We start from the raw sequence: 23,805 nt of genomic DNA on the forward strand, positions 1-23,805 counted from the left end.
GGGGGGGGGGGGTTCGAGGGGTCCATTGATCCGAGCCAGCCCCCTGCGCGGGGTGCGGCAGCCCCCAGCTGAGGGGCAGGGGGGCTCGGGGGGGGGAATCGGAGGCTAAAGGAGGGGAGCCGCTATAAGCGCCCCGCCCGAGCGCCCTGCAAAGCCCGCCAGCCCCCCGGGGACATGCGCTCAACGCCGCCCGCCCCCGCCGCCGCCGAGCCCCGGGCCCGCAGCGCGTAACCCGCGGTCCCAGCTCGCGTCCCGGCGCGGGGCGTCGCTGCAAAGCCCCGGCTCCCCGCGGCTGCTCCGGGAAGGGGCCCTGGGGCGGCTCGCCCGCTCCCCGGCGGAGGGGCGGGCGGTGCGTGCACGGGGGAGAGGCGCTGTCTGCTCTGGGGGCTGCTGCTGGGATCCTCTCCTCGGGGCTGCGCTCCCCGGGGTGCCCCCAGGCCGGGCAGCTCCGCCGCCTCCTCCCCCTCTGTGTGTCTCTCTCTCCCTGGGGCGCTGCTTGCCTTGGTGCCGCTCGCACTCCCCAGGCTGGTCTCCCGCTTCTCTTCCCGGATCTCTGCTCCCCTCAGTGGTGCTGGCTCCCGGGGCTGGGAAACTCTCCCCCTGGAGTCCGGCTCCCACAGCCGGGCTCGCTTAGCTCGCTCGCTCTCTGTCTGCTTCCCGGTCCCCGGCTCTCTGCTCCCCTCAATGCTGCTGGCTCCCGGGGCTGGTTTAGCTCTCTCCCCCTCTCTCTGTCTCCTCCTCCTCTTCTTTCTCCTTCTCCCTCTCCCTTTTTATCTGTCTCCTTCTTCCCTTTTCTCCAAGATTTCTACCGCAGCCCAAGGCACCCCAGATCTCGGCACCCCTGGGTGCTGCCTGCTGGCCCCCCTCCCAGATCTCGGCGCCCCTGGGTGCTGCCTGCTGGCCCCCCTCCCAGATCTCGGCGCCCCTGGGTGCTGCCTGCTGGCCCCCCTCCCAGATCTCGGCACCCCTGGGTGCTGCCTGCTGGCCCCCCTCCCAGATCTCGGCGCCCCTGGGTGCTGCCTGCTGGCCCCCCTCCCAGATCTCGGCGCCCCTGGGTGCTGCCTGCTGGCCCCCCTCCCAGATCTCGGCGCCCCTGGGTGCTGCCTGCTGGCCCCCCTCCCAGATCTCGGCGCCCCTGGGTGCTGCCTGCTGGCCCCCCTCCCAGATCTCTGCTCCCTGGGTGCTGCTGGCAGAGATGCTCTCCCACCCACTTATCTCTGTCCCCCAGGCACTGGTGCAGGGTTTGTGCAGGGGTGCGAGCACACTCCCACCCACAGAGGTGTTGTGCTGGAAGGGGTCTCCCTGAGACTCCCAGTCAGTGAGAGCTCAGGAGCGCTCCAGCCATTGCTGGAGGGAGAGGGTTGCATTACCCTGCTCTCGCCCTGGGGGTCCAGCCTGGGCTGCAGAACAGCCAGGCAATACCAGTTCTCCAGGGGAGACCCTGTGCGTGGGAGAAGGAGGTGGGGGAAGCAACCAGGACAGCTCCAGAGCCCCCAGCCCAGCTGCTCATTCTACAGAGCAAGCAGCCCCCCCACTCGTCCCCCTCCTGCTGCCTGCGGTAACAGAAACCTACGCTCCGCACAGAACACAGGCCAGGGTGGGAGGCAGGTGTTGCTTTGCCGCAGGGATGACCTGTTCTGGGCCGTGCCCTACAATACACAGCACACAACACCGATGCGCACGTACTGCATACAACCACCCTGCGCCGGGGCTCAATTGAGCAGGCAACTAGCTGCCCCAGCAACGGCCTGTTCGGCGGGCCCCAGTCTGTGACGCACTCTCTTCTATACGCCACAGAGTTCAGGGTGCGGCAGAACAAAGCCCCGGCCTTCCTAGCTGCCACAGCGCTGGCCACTTGGAGCGTCGCAGAGACAGCTGGATCCAGAGGCCAAATATACATCCCCATGCAGAGGAGGCATAAGCAGGGGGTGGGCTCAGTGGACCAGAAAGCCCCACAGCCCAGCTGGGAGGAGAGGAAGGGTGGCCCTGTGGTGAGCTGCAGCTTCTGGGAGAAATGTTAGAACGTCCCAGTGCAAAAGGGGAAGAAATGACCGGGCCAGTTTGCTGAGGAAGGACAGCCCAGAGGCCAGGGCACCAGCCTGGCGTTCGGAAAGTGGACGTTCAATTCTTCCAGAAACCCGGCTGTGTGACCTTAAATGAGAACGAGGGCCCTGACTCACCTCCCAGGGGTGCTGCAAGAATAAAAACATGAGTTCTTTGTGATATGCTTCGATACTACAGCAGTGGGGCCATGTGAGTACCGTAGCTAGGTAAGTACCCTGGAGACATGAGTCCTGGTGAGCACGTGTGAAGCACACCGGTTAGAATGGCCCCACTCCAGGATCTTTATCCACTGTCTTAGTAACCCATAGATGCTTCTAGTGGGAGCCAGGGCAGTGTTATACAACTCTTAACAGCCCCCTACTAGAGATCAGCAGCAGGGTTTGAACGTGGCATCTGCGGCACCAAACCACAGACCTCTACCAATTGTGCTAAGGGACTACATTAGCTAGAAGCAGTAGCAGGTTGTTATCTTCTGTATGGACCAGCCTGGGGAGTGGCACAAGCTGCACACTGAGCACGCCTGTTTCATCGTCATGTCAATGAGCCTGTGATTTTCGCTCTAGCCGGCAGCACCTACCAGGTCTCCCGCAAGGCCCTGCCATTCCTCACCGGCTGACTCACTGCCAGGGGGCTGTGTGCATGGCACCTGCGCTCATCTCCTCGCCTGCAAGCCTTTCAGAAGTGCCTGCTCCCCACGCCGGGGCTGTCAGAATATACTCAGGCCTTGGACGCAGCAGGGGTCAAACCCACCTGACTTCATCGATCAAACTGGCTAGAGGAGCAACTCTTGGCTCCGTTCCTGGGGGATTTGGGTTGGGCCGGGGAATTTCCCAGCCTCCTGATCTGGGCGACCCAGCCCACAATAAATACACAATAAATCACAATAAAACGAATGTGCCTTGGAAATCTTCCCACTCCAGAGCCTTACTGAGCAGCTCATCACCTCCCCAGGCTGCCCAACGCCAGGCATCTCATAGCCGGGCTGGCAGAAGGGCATGGATTATTTGGCATCCAAATGTCCTTAACCCAATATTATCCTGAGTGGGCCATGGAGAAGTTCCAAGATGACCCCACTCCTGGCTCAAGTCCGTCATGTACGATTCTTCCAGCTGCAGAGATGGCTCATCTGTCCTTGGACCACTGGTTTGGACCAGAGGGTGCCCCATATACTAACACTGTCCATGGCAAAGGACCAAATCGGTATGGGGGGAAAAGGGAGAGGAGAGACAAAATTTCCTCTCCCCACCCAAGAAATCCACCTTTTTAATTTTTTGCATGAATGTGGTGATGTGCTGACAGCTTTCGAACCTGAGACCTCCACCCCACAACTGGGGCAGCCTGGGTATTATCAACAGGACAAGCTTAGCAATGGTCCGCCTACCAGCTCATCGCTGTCCTGGATGCATGGCCACGGGTCTGGACGGAGACCCACCAACCTCATTCCGTGCAGGGCAAGCGATGGCTGGTTGTTGCTGACCCGGGCTGGATGCAAACCAGTGAGCTGGGGTGAACAGCTCCAACCCCCCTCCCCAGTTCCCACTTAGAGCACTCTGTGCCCCACTCCGAGTCCCCCTGGCCCTCCCACAACTGGACTTGGCAGCCAGGGCTTGTGTTCGGGGTCTGTAGGTCCCGAGAGAGCTGCCCTGGCAATCCTATAACCACCTATGGCTGGGACTGCTCAGACAGTATCTCTTCCAATCCCCGTCAGGTCTGCTGATGAAGCTACAACAGAGGCCAGGGTATGAACGAGCCAGCAGCTCTCCCCGCTCATCCGCACCGGGCTCCACCCCCTCGTGTAGGGGGCCTCTGCAGATCACAGGAGCAGGCCCTATATGCCTTGGAAAGCAATAGAGAGGGCAAAGGAGGAGGAAGGCACAGGCTCAGTGGTGGATGTAGAGTTAGCAGGGCCCTGTGCACAGCTTCATTTTCGGGGGGGGCCCCCCCTCGGGACCCAGCCAAGAAAAAGAACATTCTCTCTTATCCCCCACCCCCCGTTTTTCATTCTGTTTTTCTTCCTCCTTCTCCTATATTATAAGTAATAAGAAGTAAATGACAATAAAGTGAGGTACCTTGATTGGGGCAGGGGATTGGGATGCAGGAGAGGGTGCGGGGGTTGGGCTCTAGGAGGGAGTTTGAGTGCTGGGTGCGGGCTCTGGGCTGAAGCAGGGGGTTGGGATGCGGGAGGGGGTGAAGGGTGTGGGCTGCAGGATCTGGGCTGGGACAGGGGGCTGGCGGGTGGGAGGGGTGAGGGGTGCAGGCTCTGGGAAGGATTTTGGGTCCAGGGTGGAGGCTCTGGGCTGGGGCAGGGGGTTGGGGTGCGGCAGGGGGTAAGGGGTGCAAGTGCCACCCGGCAGCTCCCATTGGCTGCAGTTCCCGGCCAATGGGAGCTGTGGAGTCGGTGCTCGGGGCGGGAGGGAGGCAACGCCAGCAGCCTTAGCCCTGCTGCTGGCACATCTCTGCGTGCGCCTTGGGGGGGAGGGGGGCAGTGGGTCTCCGAGCACTGCCTGGGGCGGGGGCAGTATGCGGAGCCCCCTTCCCCCTTCCAGGGGCACACAGAGATGTGCCAGCAGCCGTTGGCTTCCGGGAGCGGCATGGGGCCACCGGCTGGGACTCAGGGGCAGGGTGTCAGGTGTGATGTGTCCTGCATTTTGAGGGCCCCACATCATTGGGGGCCCCATGCCACCGCACTGTTTGTTTCATGGTCAATCCGCTTCTGCACAGGCTCTGGGGAGGGTTTCAAAAGTCCTCCACCAGCCTCGTCACACGAATCAGCATTTCCAGGGTGGAGATCAGACGGAGCAATGAAGGAGGCCAGCCGGGAGCATAGGTGCTGGAACTAGGGGCAGGGTGGATAAACATCAATGATTTTTTTAAAAATTTTTTTAAAAAATCAGATTTTTTTTAAAAAATTGGATTTTTTTTTTAATTTAAAGTGGATTTTTTTGATAAAATGCTTTTTGAGGAAAAAACCTATCTCAAGATAGTTTTAATGAAGATACCTTATAGCTCAAAGATGTCTCATCATGGAATCGGGATTATAATTCTAATTCTATAATATGAGACAATATATTCATGTAATAAGAAAAGTTTTATAAATGAGTTCCAATAGTTGATGGATTAGGGACCCAATCTTGTGGAGTTCCAGGGGCTTCTGTACAGATTATTTAGGTGAATCTTTCTCTCTACCCAGTGGGACCCAGTGCTCAGTCTAGAAGATCCCATCAGAGAGGCTTAGTTTTGCCGTTCTCAAACTGCGGATTTGTGTCTCCAGAGGTAACATGCTTGTTAACAGCAAAAATGTTTTAAAATAAATAAATAATATAGAGAGGTGAGAAATAACAGACCTCAACCCTATTGTCCCTCTGCAAATCTGTGTTCACAGCGTCAATCCCTTACCTCTTTCTCAAAGTGCAAAGTTTCAACCAGTTCAATGAACAGAAGATTGGTGGGGACGGAATAGATCTGGGCCAGGAGAAGAAGTCTGGCGAGAAATGTGAGAAGGGAGAGACAGGCAGTAGAAACAAAAGTGTAACTGTTTGAGCAGCATATTCCAGAATGCACTTTTATGTAGAAACCCATGATTAAATCAAGCCTTCCTGACTAGTGATTTAAATCATGTCAAATCCACCCTGACTAGGGGTGCTGGGGGTGCTACCGCACCCCCTGGCTGGAAGTGGAGTCCAGCATAGGCAGCATTCACAGTTTGGCTCAATGATTCTCAGCACCCCTGCTATACAAATTGTTCCAGCCCCCCTGGCCGGGAGCGCAGGGCCTGGAAGGAATGAACATCCCAGCTAAGGTGGGGCAGGCAGTTGGGAAATGCACCCTCTCCATGCTTCCCAGGCTGGCCCAGGGAGCAGCAGAACTGAGCAGGCGGAGGGCAGCTAGACCAGGGCCGGCACAGACAGATGGCCCAGCTTGCCCTGCCCGTGCCCTTGGGAGGTCACTCTAAGCCCCTTAGCACCTCTGCTGCAGGTCCCTTTGGCACCTGTGAACGCGCCCCTGCTGGAGGCTAGACCGAGATCCTGCTGATTTCGCTGCCCAACTCTCCAAGGGCACCAACTTACAGTCCCCTGGGCTGGGTCTGAACCGATCAGTGAGAGACAACAGGCTCTGGCATCCTGTCGCCAGTCCCTGAGCATACCTCCCCTTCCCCGCCATCAGCACCGAGCGAGGTTCCCTCCTTAATCTGCTTTTAATGCTGCAGCTTAAGGCCTCCCATCTTGTGACTCCCTTGGCCCTTGGGCGCTGTCTGTCACAAAGCCACGCAGCCAGCAGCCTGGCAGTTCACCCCCCTTTCTGCCCCCACTGGCACTCAGCAGCGCTCGGTGATGAGCAGCCACAGGGGGCTCTGGTCCCACCGCCTGGCAACATGCTGCCACGTGGTGCTCCCATGCAAACACCGGGTAACGTACAGCCACACAGGAGCACGGCGACGTGGGGCTCACACAGAGCTGCATTAGAGACACATGCGGCTCTTGGCACATTCCCTTCGCCAGCTAATAATGACTCCTTTCACCCAATGATCTCAAAGCACGTTCGCTGAGTTTATTTTTCATAACCACGCAGGTCATTTTGTTCTGGCGTAAGAGATGGGGAAACTGAGGCACAGGGAAGGGCTGGGGCTTGCCCAGAGTCACACAGTGAGTCAGGGGTAAAGCTGGCAATAGAACCCAGGAGTCCTGGCTCCTTGTTCGAGCCACTCGATGACAGTGTGAGAGCGTGCACCCTTCTACCCAGTCCCTTGTGAACGACCTAACGCGCAGCGACGTATCTGATCAGATCGCCGCCCGGCTCAAGCCTCCCTCAACCCTGGCTGAGCTTGAGAAAGAACCGATCCTGCCCCCGGAGAAGGGAAACCCAGCGGCAGGTTTAGCTCTCGTAAAGTCCCTGCCAGCAGAACGGCTCTGCCCAGCTCTGCAGAGGGTAGAGAGCGGGTGGGGAAGAAAGTATCTCCCAACAGGGCGGTGTGGCAGATCTCCGATGCGATAAAGCTAAAAATAAGCCGGCGTGAGCTCAGCTGCTTTGTTGCTGACTACAATGGCTGGGGATATTTTTAGCTGTGGTGGACTTAGCTGCAGGGCTGCTCGGGAACCCCTGGGGACCCCCGCAATCCCAGGAGCTGCAGGGTGGCTCCAGGGGTGCTGTGGACACAGTAACTTTAGAAACAAAACACAAACAGCACACCTTCCCTCCCTGGCTGACTCACTTCACATCCCTTCACTCTCTCCCTCTCCCTGTGCCTCCCAGTGTATTGCTAACCCCAAGCGCTCCAAAACCAGGAGGCAGGTCCCCAAGAGATGAGGTTTTCAAGCCTATTAAACGCTGGTTTCTGTTTATTTGCCGCTTGCCACTTGAGGATTTACAGGTCATTTTTTCCAGCTTGTCCCCTCCATTGTGGGGGCTAGAGAGGGAGCATCTCTCCAAATCACGGGACTCCAGGAGACAGGGCTTTAAGGAAAACCCCCAAGTGCCACAAGACTAGTGATGAGATCGTGGGAGCTGGCAGGGCTGCACCCCCTCTCCATCTCCTTGCCAGCATGGCAAAGTCCCCGCACGTCTTCACCAGAGCTCTGTGTCCGGGGCAGGCTTCTCAGGGTGACACCCCATGCCCGTCTGGGACTTGGTGGCCCAGCTGCTGTTGCACCCCTTTCCCTGGGCCAGCAGCATTTCAACTTGGCACCATCCGCAGGCTGCTCTCTTGCCTGACCTAGAGGGTTAACTCCATTGGCGGGGAGCAGTAGTTGGCTGTTGTCCTCTAGCGACAGGGATGCGGCACACCCTGGGCTGGCGTGGGTGACGCTGCCAGGGGCTGCAGGGCTGTTTCGGTGGCTCACTCAGTCTCCCCTCCACCAACCCCTCTCCCTCCCCTTCACTCTGTGTGTCTCTTGCTACCCCTCTTCTCCTCCACCACCCCCTGCTGCTACTATCTTTCCTGTCCGCTGCCCACCCAGGCACTCTGCTGGGTGTGAGCCCACCGCTGCTTGGCAGGGGCGGGAGGCAGTGCAGTTCCTGGCTTGCTCTGCTTGCGAAAGGTCCCCAGCTTTCCCAGCCTCGCCTGGCTTCAGCATGACCCTGGCCCAGCCCCACAGAGCTAGCCTGCTCTCCGTCTGGCTGAGCACTGTGGCTCCATTCCCAGCACCAGGGCCATCTGCAAGAGGAAGGGCCAAGAACATTCAGGATAAAAATAGCCATTCTGGAGAAGGAGCTGGGAGCGCGGCTTTTAATAACAAGGGCGTGTCCCTCTTAAAGGCATAGCACATGGGCTAGGCATGCTCCCCTGGCCAAACCCCAGTCCTGTCTGGCTGTAGGTGCCCACATCCGACACCAGAAACAGGAGAGACCGGCCAGGTCCTCCAGTCCATCCTGCTGTGTGCTCCATGTGACTAGAGTCTGGGGGCTCAGGCAGGGCACAGATGTGTTAGTAGTCAGGGCAGGACGCGGTTTTGTTCCCAGCTCTGTCATTGCCCCCACCCCCCGCTCCTTTTGTGGCCTTGGGCAAGTGAATGAGGCTCACCATGCCTCAGTTTCCCTCTCTGTAAAATGGGGATACTGAGAGCTGCCCTTCTTTGTGTCATGCTCTGAGAGCCTCTGATGGGAAGCAACAGAGCAACAGAGCATATATTGTGTGTGGGGGGGGGTGAGATTTCAATGCCACTGTATTCACATGATCCCCCAAGATCCAGCATTCACACACATGCCCCCCCCCACCCCCGGCCACAGTGAAATAGCTGGCCCAGGCAAATCCAGTAGAGGGGAAGACTGGGAAGCTGGCCAAACCGTCGGCACTAAACGGGGTCTTTCCTTCCCCTTGGGAAGTGGCGGAAGTGCCCATCTTAGTGGTATTGGGGGTGAGGCAGCAGGGGAGGAAGGGTCTTCCTGGGGCTGCTGGGGAGAGGAATTTGTCCAGGGAGCTGTGGGGATTGCAATGGAGCGTGTGGCGTGCTGGGCCTTGGTGTCTCCCCAGCCTGCTCCGGGCGAGCTTCAAAGAGCAAACCTGGACAACGGGCATGTCAACGGCCCATCCGGCACCCTGGCTTTGGGCCAAAGCGGGGCACAAATGCCCATGCTCTGCGTGCTTCCTGATTCCAGCCCACACCCTCCCCGGATGCAGGGGGTGTTCAGGGCACCTGGCAGAAACCTCCCCCGCCTGGCAGCTGCTGGGAAGGAGGGAGGGAGCTTGGAAAGCGGAGCTGCCGTTGAGTTTTGTTAAAGGGCAAGGAAAAAGATAAAGCAGCTTCTACTCCCTAAAATAAGGTCATTGCAAACCTCCCCTCCGAGGGGGCGGGCAGGCCGGTCCGCTCAGATTTGACTATGTTAGGATGTGCTCTGTTTGAGGGCAGATTACGCCAGGGTGAAGAATTAAGGAACGCCAGCCATTTGGAGCTGTTCCCACGCATTTTGGGCCATTCCAAGGCACTTCAGCATACACTGGCCCTTGTTCTTCAGGTAGTGGGAACATCAGATACGAACCAGACTCAGCTCCCTGCCCTTGAGCCCAGATACACCCCCACGCACCACCACCACCCCCCAGCCAGACCCACTGTTCTGCTTGATGGCCTGTCGGGGATTGCTCTGGGCTGCTGACAGGACTCCCTTTGCAGTACAGTTTTGCTTTCAGATGATGGAGTCATCTCCGCACCTGAGCTGAAGGACAGCCTAGTGGTTAGAGCGGACTGCCGGGTCCAGTTCCCTGGCTCCGCTACTGATTCCCTATGTGCCATGGGTAAGTCATTTGGTCCTGCTCAGAGTGGTGACCTTCATTTAACTTTCCCAGCCAGGGAACAAAGGGTGAGTCTCTTTATCAAACCAAAATCAGTCTGCGGGATCTACGGGACATTCTTCCCCGGATTCTAATCACCGCAGTGCACCGGCGCTGGCTCAAGTGACCGGGCAGAGTTTCTTTAAATTGTCACCCCTGAGCCTATAGCAGGTAATAAAAGTAACACCGAGATTCTGAGGGCACGTCTATGCTACAGCGTAGCACCATGGACGGAAGGGGCTTTTCCACCGGTCCGGTTAATCCATCGCTCGGAGAGGTGGGAACTAGGTTGATGGATGAATTGTGCTGTCGACCTAGCTGCTCCTACACTGGGGTGAGGTCAACCTAACGACGGCACTCAGGGCGCCAGATTGTTCAAATTGTTCCTGAGCAATGTAGCTAGGCCGATCTAAATGTTGAGTGTAAAGCGTGTGTGTGTTTGTGATCTAAATGTTAAGTGTAAGGTGTGTGTGTGTGATCCAAATGTTAAGTGTAAAGCGTGTGTGTGTTTGTGATCTAAATGTTAAGTGTAAGGTGTGTGTTTGTGATCTAAATGTTAAGTGTAAAGCATGTGTGTGTTTGTGTGTGATCTAAATGTTGTGTGTGTGTGTGTGTGTTTTGAGGGGGTAGTTATCTGTGTGTGAGGGCGGGGGTGTATGATGAGCTGGTGTGCTGAGTCTGGGCATGCCTTTTGGTTTGTGTTCATGGGTATGTCTCTGGCTCTTGAGTTGAGTCAAGAATTGGGGCCTGTCGGGGGGGAGGGGGTGTGCGTATCTGAGTCTGAGTTCGGGGAAGGGGGCCGCCCTGTGTTGGGGTTTTGTGGCCGCAGGCGGATCGCAGGTGGCTGTGGCCGTGTGTGCCGGAGGCCGCTTGTGGCTGCGTTTGAGGTGTGCGGCAGGGCGTGCGGCACGCAGGCCGGGGGCGTGCTCCACATGGGATGGGCCTGTCTGGCAGCCCGGCCTCGGCTCAGACGCTCCAGCAGCCAAGGCTGTAACTGTTTCAAGCTGGGGCCAGGGTGTGGCTGACAGGAGCAATGCAGCGAAGCTGAGACAAGGCCCCAGCTCCTGGGCACGGACGGGTTTAAATTTAGAACGCCGTTCGCCTCTCATTGCGAGCTAGCCCAACACGCTGCGATCCTCCCCACCCGGCCTGGCTCGCTCCCCCACCCCTGGGCCAGCTGCGGGCGGCGTTATCCTTTCCCAGTCCCTTCCCAGCTGCCAGTCAGTCCCGGTCCCGTCCCGTCCCCCCGTCCCCGGGGCGTGTTGTACAGACACAGGGCCTTGTGTCCGTGCAGGGAGAAACAGGCTTTGCCGATGACCCACCCTGCTTTGTTCTCATGCCAAGCTCTGGCTTCTGCTAACGAGTCTGCTTAGCAAGTCCCAGGAGCAGAGGTCCTTTCTTGTACTAAGGATTAGCTCCCAGGAGCAGAGGTCCTTTCTTGTACTAAGGATTAGCTACCACAAGGGGGCACTCATCTCACTCATCTACGGCTCACCCCAGTTTCATGAGGATGAAACAGTGAGGGGCCTCAAGCTAGGCATCTGGATCCATACACAGGCACCCCAGGGCTGGACCCACAGTGAGGGGGCTGCCTGTCACAGGGGCCTCGTTCAGATTCTGTGGTCCATGAACCCTTGGCCTCCCTTCCGAGTCCGCAAAAGAGGGGGACAATCTGCACCGGCTGTGACATGGCACCTGGGTAGCAGGAACTGGACTATCTATCTTGAGGAGGCATCTGTCCCCCATTCCTGTACTATCAGAGCATCTCCCAGCTAATGTATTTACTCCCCCCGCCTTTGTGAGGTAGGGCGGTGCTATTATGCCCACATCACAGATGGGGAAACTGAGGCAAGTGATGTGCCCAAGGTCACACCGGATGTCTGTGGCAGAGCAGGGAATCGAACTGAACCAGAGCTCCTAAGTTGAGGCTAGTGCCCTAATTTCTGGACCATCCGTCCTGTCCAGCGCTCCATCAAGTTACTTCACATAAGCCACTGAATGACTAGCAAATATTAACAACTTTTGGATACTGCTGTGCCAAGCCACGCTGGGTTTAGCGTGATCTGTCGCGTAGCCTGTATCGCCCCACCATGCCACACCAACACAGCATGAGAAAAATCTAAATATAGAACGCTACCTAAAACAAAGTGTGACACACATCTCCTCACACCGAATGTCTCCGTTCAGTCGCCTCGCTTTGTCCTGCTTCCCGACCTGCTACCTTTGTCTGTGCACAGTCTGGTTTGGAAGCTAATCCTCAAGGGAGTCCCAGAGTTCACAAACAATGATGCTGGATGACATTGCAAGGCAAGAGACTTAAAAATAAGAAAAGGAAATAATGTGTTACTATTAGTAATGTTGACATCTGGCTCGGATCTGGCACTTTTCATCAGCAGATCTCAAAGCACTTTACGAAGGAGGCCAGTATCATTAGCCTCATTTTACAGATGGGAAAACCGAGGCACGGTGTCTCGGCCAAGGTCAACCAGAAAACCAGCAGCAGAGCTGGGAACTGAGCCCAGCTCTCCTGTGTCCCAGAATGCTAGCCACTAGATTAACCTGCCTAGTAGAACTCATTGCCACAAGATGTCATTGAGACCAAGAGCTTAATACGATTCCAAGAGTGATTTATATAAAGAATGAGAACATCCACATCTACATTAGCTAGGATACAAACTCTCATGCTTCAGGGCATTAGATAGCACTAATTGTCAGGGGTCAGGAAGAAACTCCCCCTACCGGCAGGTTATTCCACAATTACCCATTAGGGGGCTTCTTCATTCTCTCTGAAGTATCTGGCATTGGTGAGGCAGGCTGCTGGTTTGGATGGCCCACACGCAGCCATAGGCAGGGTCTTCACAGCTTTGTCCCCTGATGTGATTGGTCGAAACCAGTGTTATAACAAGATTCCCGTTATTGGAACAGGTGGGTGCCAGCAGATTAGCTTGGAGAATGGGAACAGCCAGGGAGCTCTCATGGGGGAATGGCCTGTGAATGGAGCTGGAGGCAGGCCACTGGTGTTCTGTGGAACGAGGCTTGCTGGGAGCTGTGATTTCTGCAAGCCGCATAAACTTCCACTTTCAGGGCAGTTGGAGTCTGCCCCCAGTTTCTCTGCAAACAGTGGCCCTCAGGTTCCCCAGCTGGCAAAGTTTGGGCACCCTGTTGCATATAGGGGCATCACTGCAAGGGATGAGCACACGGCTCAAGGAGCAGGTCCCCTGCCAGCTGCTGGAGCACTGCACGCCCCTCGCGTTGCTCTGGCTGGCTTCCCAGCAGCAAGTCTCCGGCATGGTCCATCGTGTCCAGCAGTTGATCAATATCTCTGCCACCACGACACTTCCCAGCCTGTCCCACACTAAGAGAGAGTGGTGCATTGCAGCTGCAGTCAGCAAGGCAGATTTGTGCCAAATGTGGCAGGGAGGCAAACGGCCCTGAGGCTGGGGCTTTGGGGAATTAATTCCTTTGCCTGTGGCGCTCAATGGAAGGTAAAGGAGAACACATGCCTTTATAGCCGAAGGATGTGTGGGAGCAAAGGTAAGGTAGAATATACAGGGCCAGCTTTAGGAATAATAGGGGCAATGCTCGGCCCTCCGCAGCCTCTTGCTTTGTTAAAGTGTTGCACGGACACCAGCCCCACCTTGCAAGGCGGGTCAGTGTTATTATCCTATTTTTCAGATGGGGAAACTGAGGCACCGGGTGAGGGGAGGGATTTGCTTAAGATCACACAGCAAGTCAGTGGTAAAGCCAACCTGGGAGTCCTGACTCCAGCCTTCCGGTGTCACCACATCACCTTTCTCTTTGGGGGGAAATTCTAGCCCAATTAGTTGTGGGGCTCCCCAGCCCACCATTCACTTTTTCCTGAGCCACTACGAATGAGCCTGTGGGATCTGCAACGCCCACAACTACTGCGATGGAGAGCTGTAAAGGGGGATCTCAAAAGTGCCTCGGAGAGGGATGAGGTGCTGGCACCTGGGCTCCTCTTCTGCAACACAGAGAGAGAGAGAGACACACACACATCCAGAGGGGTGTGGTGCAAAACAACCCATCCCCTCCTGCCAGCAGCCCTGGGGAATGTAGGCTGAGGCCTTCAGTCTTCACGCTTGAGCAGGGGAGATCGGCCCTGTGTAACAGCAGCTCTTGGAGCGCTGGATGCTGACCTGTCACTCTGCCCCCATCGTGTGACGCGGGCCATGAAATAAAGTCTGGTCTCTCCCAGCACCCCTGCGTGTCAGCAGGAAGTGAATGGAACAAATTCAGGGCTGCCAGCTTTCACAGCGTTTCGGGGGATTTTCTCTTAAAGCCCAGTGCCTGGAGTTCCTTTAAAAAAAGAAAGTTTCCAGCCCTCGTGCTGGCAGAGGAAAGCCGGTAAACATGGCCCAAGGCCAGCTAAAGGGTCTGAAACCAGAAGGCAAAGAGGAAGAACCAACAATTATTCTTATTAATAAAATCTCATTATTTTTAAGCCAGACTCGCGATTTAGAGCACTCTGTCTTGGTCTGCTTTCCTGCGCTCCCTCTAGTGTTCACCAGGCTCTATTCATCTGCTCACTCCTCTGGGCAATTAGCATTAGACACAGCCCTCCTTCCCCAGAGCCACCGGCTGTATTAACAAGGAGCCGAGTGTTCTCTGGAGATCCCTGTGCTTCCCTGTCCCCATCACCCTCCCCGCAGAACAGCCCTAGAGACACACTAAGTGCAGAAAGCAGTGACAGCAAATTAACCAGCGAGGGACAGGATCAGGTTAGAGCAGCAGCAGCAATAGCTGGCGGGACACTCCGTGACACGCCGTGCACCTCCAGCACTGTCTTAGAGCTTGTCCACACTGACAAGTTAATTCAGATTAAGGTGGGGTGTGAATAGCTCCACATGGAAACAAGCCTGTCAACGCACACAGAGCACACCCACTGATCTCCCGTCACTCCCACAATGTACACAATGATAGGCAAGGCTGTGCATTCAGGCATACACACATGCCCCTTCACACCGGAGCACAGAGTCAGTCACTTGTGCGTGCAACAGCACAGAGATGGGAATGTGCGGGCACGGGCAAAGCAATGGGCAAGTGTGCAAGGTCACGGCTGTGCCCACAGGAACACGTGCATCGCATGGTGGTGGCGTGGAAGTGTGTGCAGGATGTGTGGCGGGGTTGGGTTTTTTGCACAAATAAATGAGCGTGCACATGGGAGTGTGCACAAGGGCCAGCGTCACAACACTGGCCCTGATCCTTACTCCAGCACTGCGGGGGGGGGGGGGGGCTTTGAAAACACCCCACAGCTGTGAGGGAAGCCACTCCAGCCTTCCCCTCCTCCTCCATAAACACAGCCAGCCCATGCCCCGTAGCCAGCCGGCTAATACGCCCAGCTTGTCTTAGCCAACTTGCAGGTCCAGGGCTGACTTCAAGTGAGAAAAACAAACCACAGCCAAAGGCAAGAGCCCAGCCCTCAGTCCCTCCCAAATCTTGGCCCTGTCGTGCGTGCACACACTCACTGTGAGGGCTGAGGCATGCTGGGTTACCACAGGGGAGCTGCCTGGGCTCCAGCCCATCATAGCTGGTGATGTCCAGCAAAGACCGACGAGAGCCAGTGACAGGCAGAGCTAATGCCTCCCTTGGGGAATGCTGCCTACCCACTTCCCAGAAGGACGCAATATCCTGGCCTGTGTTCAAGAAGCCAAAGATCTCCCGAGCTCTTGCCCTGCCTGCAACCAGGGAGGATGACAGGGAAAGAGACAATGATCTGCAGCATCTAACTAGAGCCAGCAGCCTGGAGCCCGCACCAAGCCATGGCACGGAACGGGACTGAGTGATCTCCTCACGGCTAAGGACAGAGATCAACTGTCTGTGTTGATCCCACTGTTAAATAAAGGGGCAGGGAGTGGGTGGGAGTGGGGAAGGGTCCTGCCTGTGTGAGCACACCAATAGTGAATACAAGGGCTTTGAACACCATCTTTCACGCTCTGGGATCCCAAAGCACTTTACAATGGAGATAGATGCAGTGTCTCTGGAATGCAGCTACCTCTGGGGAGGAATCCAGCATCTACGACTCTAGCCCAACAGGTGGGCAGAATGTAGAGACGGGGATTGGAATATGGGCAGGATGTGGGGGCCACGAGGACCCTGCACCTCATGTGCAAGAGGATCTTACACTCTTTTCTCCTTACCCTGGCCTTTGTCTAGTTACACTGTAGGCTCTCGGCTGCAGGGACTGGCCCTTATATATGTCTGTGCAGCACCTTGCACAGTGGGGCCCTGATCAGTGATTGGGGTCTCTCTGTAACATAAATATGTGCCATAGGCTCTTTAATTTGATCAGCAGCTCTGGGGTGTGTTTGACTTGAAACATACATCCAAGGTGGGGGCGGGGGGGGGCGGTGGGAACCCGCCAAAGTATTTTCCATCTAGGCTGGGAGTAAGGGCCACCGGCGTCTCCAAAGGAAGCCCTCTTGTCCCAGCCCCGGGAGCGCCGCCTGTTGGCTGTAAGAATGAGATCTGGAGATCGAAGCCATGGCCAGGTCTCGACTCCGCTAGCAAACCGTGAATCCACGCGAGTGTCTAACGTGGCGGCAGGTGGCACCATCCTGCTGCGATTCACAGACGCCACCTGGGCAAACCCCTCCTGCCCAGCGTCCTCTGGGGCTTTCCAGGGACACAGGGGGCCTGAGCAGCCCGATGGCACCGCTGGGCAGGCTGCTCCTGGGGGAGGCGAGCGGAGCCGCTGGTGTGCCATGCTGAGCACCTGGATCGGGGAGGAGAAAGCGAGCCAAGGGTGCCAGGGAGGCCCCGGCAGGCCGATGCAGATTCCCTGCTGCAGCCAGGGCGACAGCGCCGGGCCGCGTGCTCGTTCTCGCTGTGAAATCCTAGCAGTGGATGCCCTCGGCGCCAGCTGGGGGCTGTGCATTGTGTGTGCAGGGAGGTGGCGCGGGCAGCTGGGACACTAGGGGACGTCGTCGCACCAGGACAGGGCCTTGCCAGGGCCGGGCGAAAGCAGCCGGGAGGGCCAGGGCCAAGGCTATGGGGTGGGGGGGAGTGGAGGCAGCAGTGGGGGCGTGTCTCCAGGACAAGCTTGGCTCTGTAGCAGCTCTGCAGATGGCCCGGAGGGAGCTGGCAGGCTGCAGGAGCAGCTGAATGAGGGGAAAAGCAGAGCCAGCCCCAGGCACCTGACCCCGTGCATCGCCCGGCGGGTGCAGGGCCCCAAACCCCTCCCCTGGCTCCGAGGCCAGGCTTGGGCCTCAAGCTGGGTGTCCCTTGGAGCCACCTGTTGTGTGGATTTGGGGGGAACGGCCTTGCACATCAGGACCAGCGTGGGGCAATGTTCCTCTTGCTCCCCGGAGGAAGGTCCAGCCCTGCGGGGCACGGAGCCAATGGGGGAGGGGAGAGGGGGGCAGCTTGGAGCCCGGATGGAGGGAGACAGGCAGAGGGGGAAGGAGACACGCGGCGCAGAGAGACGGGGCCATGGGAGAAGCTCAGGCCGCAGGAGCTTGGGCCCCCCTAATCCCCTAACACACTTGAAAGGCGGTGAGGGATTTACACTGGCAGCGGGGGGGGGCAGCCTTTAATCAGGGCTGACGGCCCGAAACACAGCCCCGCATTCCTGCATTGGTGCGCTGCACTTGGGCAATCAGATGTGGCAAGGGGTTGGGTTTTGCCAGCCCCCAACCCGAGCCACAGGGAGAGTGGATGGTCCCCTAAAATGCCAGCCCGGCATCGCCCCACATAGCCCCCCCCGGCATGAGTCCATGCCAGTGCAGCAGGTTTACCCCAGGGGTGACCCTGCCTCTTCACGTCACAGAATCCCTGTCCTCTGGGGCTGGCCCCCGAGGCAGGGACCAGGGTTCAGCCCAGAGCTGGGGAATCGGCCCCCCGCTAACCTCCCAGGCAAACATCCTTATCAACCTTCTGCAAAGCCAGCAGCTGGTCCCCGCCCCCGGGCTGCTCCTGCCCCTTTCGGCCACAGGCTCCTATCAGTGCTGGCTGGCCCTTCTGCACAGAGAACACAGTCCAGCTCGTCAATCATTGACCGAACCAGCCCTGCTGCTCTTATCAGCCCCCAGCGGGCAGCAAACACACTGGGCCCTGCAAGGGGGCACCTTCAGGGGTGGCCAGTCCCCACAGCCCACCAGCCCCTAGCCTCTTGCTAGCGAAGGTGCCAGTCTGGGCTCCCATCACCCCAGTGTCTATGCTCCTAACCGACCTCGCTGGATTTATCCTCCCGCACCCCCTCCTCTCCCCTCCCCGGGATTGAGGTCAGTCCGTCACAGCAGGGAACTGACGCACGTCTCTGGAGCCCCAGGCTGGGGCTCTAACCACTGGGCAGCATTGCCTCTCTGCTGAGTCCCAGGGGCTGACGGTAGGGGAGGCTTCTGTGAGCCGGACTCTGCCCCTTGGGAACGGGCCTGAGACCCCACAACGCTCGTCTCACGTAAGGCACTAGCTTTTGGTCACGGCTCATGCTGGGCTGGAGCTGCCCCTCAACCCCTGCATTAACGGTCCCCCTGTGGCGTTTTTACTAGCACAAGGTGAAGACACTGGCACGAGTTTGTTCAGCCCTCAGCCTGGTGTAAATTAGCTTCCCAGAGAGCAGTGGCCGTGCGGGAGCGGGTGAGGGCTGCGTCTCTCGCTCCCTCGGGGTCAGCAGAGGCTGGATGGAGCTCAGGGCCTGGGTAACATGCTCAGCACCTGGAGGAGGGGGCGCCTGGTCCTGCAGTGCCCCTTTTGGCCGAGCCAAAAGCGGCACCGACCAGCCTCTCGCCCAGTAAACCCAAGCTCCCTTGCTGAGCTCCTGATCTCAGCTTTCCCCATGAAGAATCAGCTCTTTCGCACTGGTCTGGCTCTTATTAAGCAAACGACTTCCTTGCCCCACAGCCACCCTCCTGGCCAGCCGCTCCGAGGGGAAGCCTTGACCCGATGACGTGCCGTGACATCAGTGTCTATAACCCACGATGCTGCAGTTGATGCACCACCAGATTGTGCCACAGAGGCCTGAAGCCTGTCGTCAGCGTCTCCTTAACCATCCAGGAAGCCGCAGCCAGGTCCCAAGCTGTGGGATGGCCCACGAACGGTGGGCCGTGGCCAAGGAGCAGCCAGCATTGGTTACAGGGGGCTTCTCCCCATGGCTCCGAGTCTGGGACTCAGCGTGCGAAGACCAGAGCGGCATTTCTCTGCTCTAAAGACCCCATCTGAACCCAGGGAAGGAAACGGGGCCAGACAAGTATCCACATCCCGGCCAAGGAGAAGTGGATACTTGCCTGAGGCCCTGCCAATGGGCCGCAGCCCCACTCCAGTGGGAACCCCTCTGAGGCCCTTTGGCAGGGGAGGCTGCCCATGCTGTCCCTGCTCTGGTGGTCTGCACAGATCCGCAGTCTCCCTGGCCTCCGATCTGCCCCCCCGCCGTTCATGTCAGCAGGTCATAGGGCCGGCCTGTCCTCCAAGCACAGGGGCCACTTTGCCGCTGCTCTCAGGATGGACGCCAGCCCTGATCTTGTCGCTCTCTCCTATGACAGGCGGTCGGGGCTCTGCTGGAGGGAGGAACTCAGGATCTGGCCCCCAGCATGGGACCCACCCAGGCCAGGAGCCGAGAGCCTGGGGCATTGCAGCCACCACTGTAACCTGCACTTCAGGTTGGGGCAGCTGAGCGTTCCTGGGAGCGCAGGGGTAACCTGTCGATCATCCAACAAGCCTCTTCCCTCCCGCCATTGGAGGCATGGCCCCTCCACCCAGCCATGCCTCCCCCCCCAGGATAAAAGACCCCCTCCCAAAGCAACCCCGGGGCAACTGCAATCGGTGGGTTCCTGTTGCCTGCCCAGAGCGTCCTGCCTCCTGGGAGGGCTTTGGGGCGGGCGGGAGCAGAGCACGGGGTGAGCTGCCTGGGGTCCCGTCTGGGCAGATTAGCGCACGGGAGCAAGGGGAGCGGGCGCGCTGGGAAATGGCCTGGCGGCTCAGCCAGCCGCACCAGAAAGGCGCACGGTGCCTTTAAGACAAAGAGCCCCGGCACAATACCTGCTTTGTGTCAGGGCGTGCAGAGCTTTGCCCTGCCAGGGGCCGGGACATGTGTGGGCTTGAGCGAGCCCTGGCTCCTGGGATCCCTGGGGCTCCCACTCCTTCCTGTCCACTGGGGAGGAATGCGCTGCCGCAGAGCCACGGCCCAGAGGAGCTACAGCCCTGCCAGCAGGAACTTGGCCGGGGCCAGCCCCGGGCCTGGGCAGCCCCGCGGGGGCACGGTGCCAGCAGAAGCAGCCGGGGACTCTCTTCTACCCCCTCCCTCAAAACTGGGGGGTTGGAGCCTGTGCGCATTTGCACACCCAGCTAGTTCAGCCAGTCGGACGGCCAAAGCCGGAGCACAGAAGAGCTGTACCCCAGGCGGGAGAGCGGGTGTGGGCGCCTCACGCTGCTAGGGAGAGGGTCCCCCAAAAGACGGGTGCCCAGCCTGGTACCTAGAGAGGACAGAACCCACATTCAGCAGAGAAGGCAGGCGTTCTGCTCAGGGCTGGACGGGGACAGTGGGAGGCCGTGGGTCAGGACTGAAGGGCCTGGGTAGAGCTGGGTGGGGGGAGCCTAGGGCTGGGATAGCTGGGGCCGTGGGTCAGGACTGAGGGGCACTGGCAGAGCTGTGTGTGGGGTGCTCAGGGCTGGCATAGTAGGGGGACGCAGGGTGGCATGTTTGGAATTAGTAGACTGCATTTTGTGCATTAAAAAACATGCAATTCTCCAGCATACAAGGGAGAGGGATAGCTCAGTGGTTTGAGCATTGGCCTGCTAAACTCAGGGTTGTGAGTTCAATCCTTGAGGGGGCCATTTAGGGATCTGGGGCAAAAATTGGGGATTGGTCCTGCTTTGAGCAGGGGGTTGGACTAGATGACCTCCTGAGGTCCCTTCCAACCCTGATATTCTATGCTCTATGAGAGTCACTCCAGCCCCTTGAGGAGCGGATCAACCTTTGGAGCCCAAGGGGAGCCAAGTTCAAGGCCCCCTAGCGGCCTCTCAGCTGTCTGTGCCTGGAAGGGACCTAGAGGAAACATGCTGATTTCTGCCTTGCGGGGGGGCCCTCTAGCCATCGGGGAAGCAGCACTGCTGGGCCATGGAGGGAATTTATCCTACAAAGGCTCTAGCATGCAGCTGACCAGGGCTGGCCTTGGAGGAAACAGCATTTGCTGGACGTCCTTGGTGCACGGGGCAGGAGGCATCTGGGCACTGACCCAGCCTGCTCTCTCTGAGCTCTGTTCTGGGGCGGTGGCTGTAGGAGTGAAGCCCTGACAGCCTTGAATCTCGTGCCAACGGGCTCCCAATGTCTCGGATGGAGGGGGTGGAGAAGCGTAGGAAAGACACACCCCAGTCAGTGGCTTTTCACCTGGGAGGCTGGCACTGGAAAACAGACTCGATGGAGCCCAGGGCAGCTGGAGGCAGTGTTTGGGTGACAGGGGCACCCATGCAGCGGCCTGCACTGCAACCACTCCCTTCACGTGGGTGCTGGGCCCCCAGGGCTCACAGCAGCCGAGAGCGGGCACAGCCCTCGTCTCTGCACCCTGGCCTGGCGAGTGCATCCCAGCCAGGGGCAAAGGCTCTGTGAGCTGCAGCCATTGCAAGCCTGGTGCAGCAGGAATCATTACCTGGCCGTGTTTTAGCTATTGGATGTTTGAGGGCTTTGACGCTGTCATCTGGGGGGCCACTACACAGAGGCACCAGGAGTGGGAAACACAGTGTTGTGTCACGGGGGGCTGAGCAGGTCCAGGACCCTAGGATGCCATTAAAATGGGGCCCACCTAGCCCTAAGTCGGGGGCAAGCCCGCTGCTCGCCCCTGGCTCCTCGCTATGGCAGCCTGTGTGGACTGGCCTTCGTGTACATCACCCCAGCAATGCTAGGGACTCCCTCCTTGTGCCAGGAGCTCGGGGCAGGATTGAAAGCTGCCAAGGATATTTCAGTGAGACCATGTCCAGTCCCACTGGGACACGACTCAGCCGTGGAGAAGGCTGATCGTGCGATACCCCCACCAGGATTCACACCCAGGACCTCCTGCACTGCAGAACACACTTCCGACTGGAGCTAAAGGAGGAACCCCCCAGCTAGCAGAAGTAGCAGGCTGTTACCCTCTGTGGAGCAGCCACCAGCAGGGGACATGAGAAACACTGTCACCGATGCCTGCTTGTGTGTGGTCACTTTGTGGTGGTCTCTGGGAGCTCACAGGGGCAGAAGGGCAGCTGTGGGCTCCCCCACATCCTCTGAGATCACGCCTCCCCCAAGTTTCTAACCAGCCAGACCCTGGCTGTTCACTTCAACTGCCCCAACACAGCTCAAGTTTTGTTTCTCTCCTCTTCGTGCGTGTGTGTCCGTGTCCACCACTGCCCTCTGCCAGACAGAATCAGATCAGCTTGCTTGTGTGTCATAGACCCTCTGCCATTAACAGCTAATGGCAATCCCCCATTAGGTGAAGTGATGGTGCCGTTTTAGTCCTTTTAGAGCAGGAGAGTCTGAGTTCCAGCCCCACCACGAAGTCCCAGGTAGCTGTGCCAGCTGCGGGGTGGCCAGGGATTTTTCCATATGGCACCCCATCCCATGGTCAGCGTGGCCAGACCCTCTTCCCCATGTTTGGGAGTGTGCAGCCTGCGTTTGGCTATCTTCGTCCCTGCAGCCCCAAGCCACAGGAGTTGGCCAGCATTAACACTGCAGGGGCGGCCACCAACTGCGTCTGGGGTTTAGGATTGGGAGCAGCGAGGGGCCCTGGCAGAGCTGGGGGAGAAGCTCACGCTGTGACTTCCCTCCCCTTCCCCATTGCCAGGTCCATCTGCTGCTCACTGTCAGAAGCATCCAATTACCCAGCTCGGCCCAGGAGTTTGAAAAGAAACACCCGAAAGGCGGGGAGCGGGAGAGATGCTGGCGGAGTTTGTTCTGTTGAAGCCTTCACCACTGTGCTCCCAGCGCCAGCCTCTCCCAGACGTGCCACTCAGAACAGGATTAGAGGGCAGCCCCAAGGTGACCAGATCCCTTTCAGGCCTGGAAGCCATCTGCTGCAGAGAGCTTCCCGGGGGAGTGAGACTCTCATACCTTGCACTGCATGAGCTGCCCAGCTCACGTGGGCCTCATCACCACACTGCCTGTTAGCACCATCACAGCATCAGACACTGCACATTGGACCCAGTTCTGCTCCTATGTGCAACCCCAGTGAGCTCAGTGGAGAGGCGCTGAGTTGTAACGGTCAGGGCTGTCCCCAGCTGCTCCCTGCACTGTGCAGGGTATCATGCACTGCACTCCATCTCCACTCACTGCACCATGGACCATGCCCTGGATACACTGGACTTGTGCTCCAATGCTCCCAGCCTCGCTGTGGAGGGGAAATCTGGTGGTGCAGTGCTCTCCCCGCTCCTGAATCCTTGGGGTGGGGCCTGGCCATTCATCCCAGCTGTCAGAACAGCCCCTTGGGGCAGCTGCAGCCTTCAGGTGCCTCCGTCCTGTGCCACGGACAGGGCCAGTGCCCGCTGGGCCCAGGACTGAAGGGCTGCAGAGGTGACTTAAAGCCACATCAACACGTGGCCATATGCCAAGTACAACTGGACATGGGCACACAATCTGCCCTACAGTATATACGATACCATACCCCGGAACTCCCATCCCTAGGGTACTGAACAGAGGCTGCGGCATTGCGTCCCAGCTCGTGCGCCCCACACCCGCTCCACTCACAATCAGGAGACCCCCGATCCTGCCCGCAAACCTGCAAGATGAACGGCAACTCCCAGCAAAACTGTGCCCTGGGTTTTTAATTTAATGCACTGCCACAGGGCCCCTTCACTGTGCACACGGAAGACATGCTCTGAAAGGCAGGCAAAAATCGCCAGACTTGGAGTCAGGACTCCTGGGTTCTATTCTCAGCTCTGGGGAGAAAGGGGGTCAGGACACCTGGGTTCTCTTCCTAGCAGTGCCACTGGTTTGCTGTATGACCTTCAGCGAGTTACTTCCCTGCTCTGTGACTCAGTTTCCCCATCTGCATGAAGGG

The sequence above is a fragment of the Lepidochelys kempii genome, chromosome 9, assembly GCF_965140265.1.
Source record: "Lepidochelys kempii isolate rLepKem1 chromosome 9, rLepKem1.hap2, whole genome shotgun sequence".
NCBI classification, from domain to species: domain Eukaryota; kingdom Metazoa; phylum Chordata; order Testudines; family Cheloniidae; genus Lepidochelys; species Lepidochelys kempii.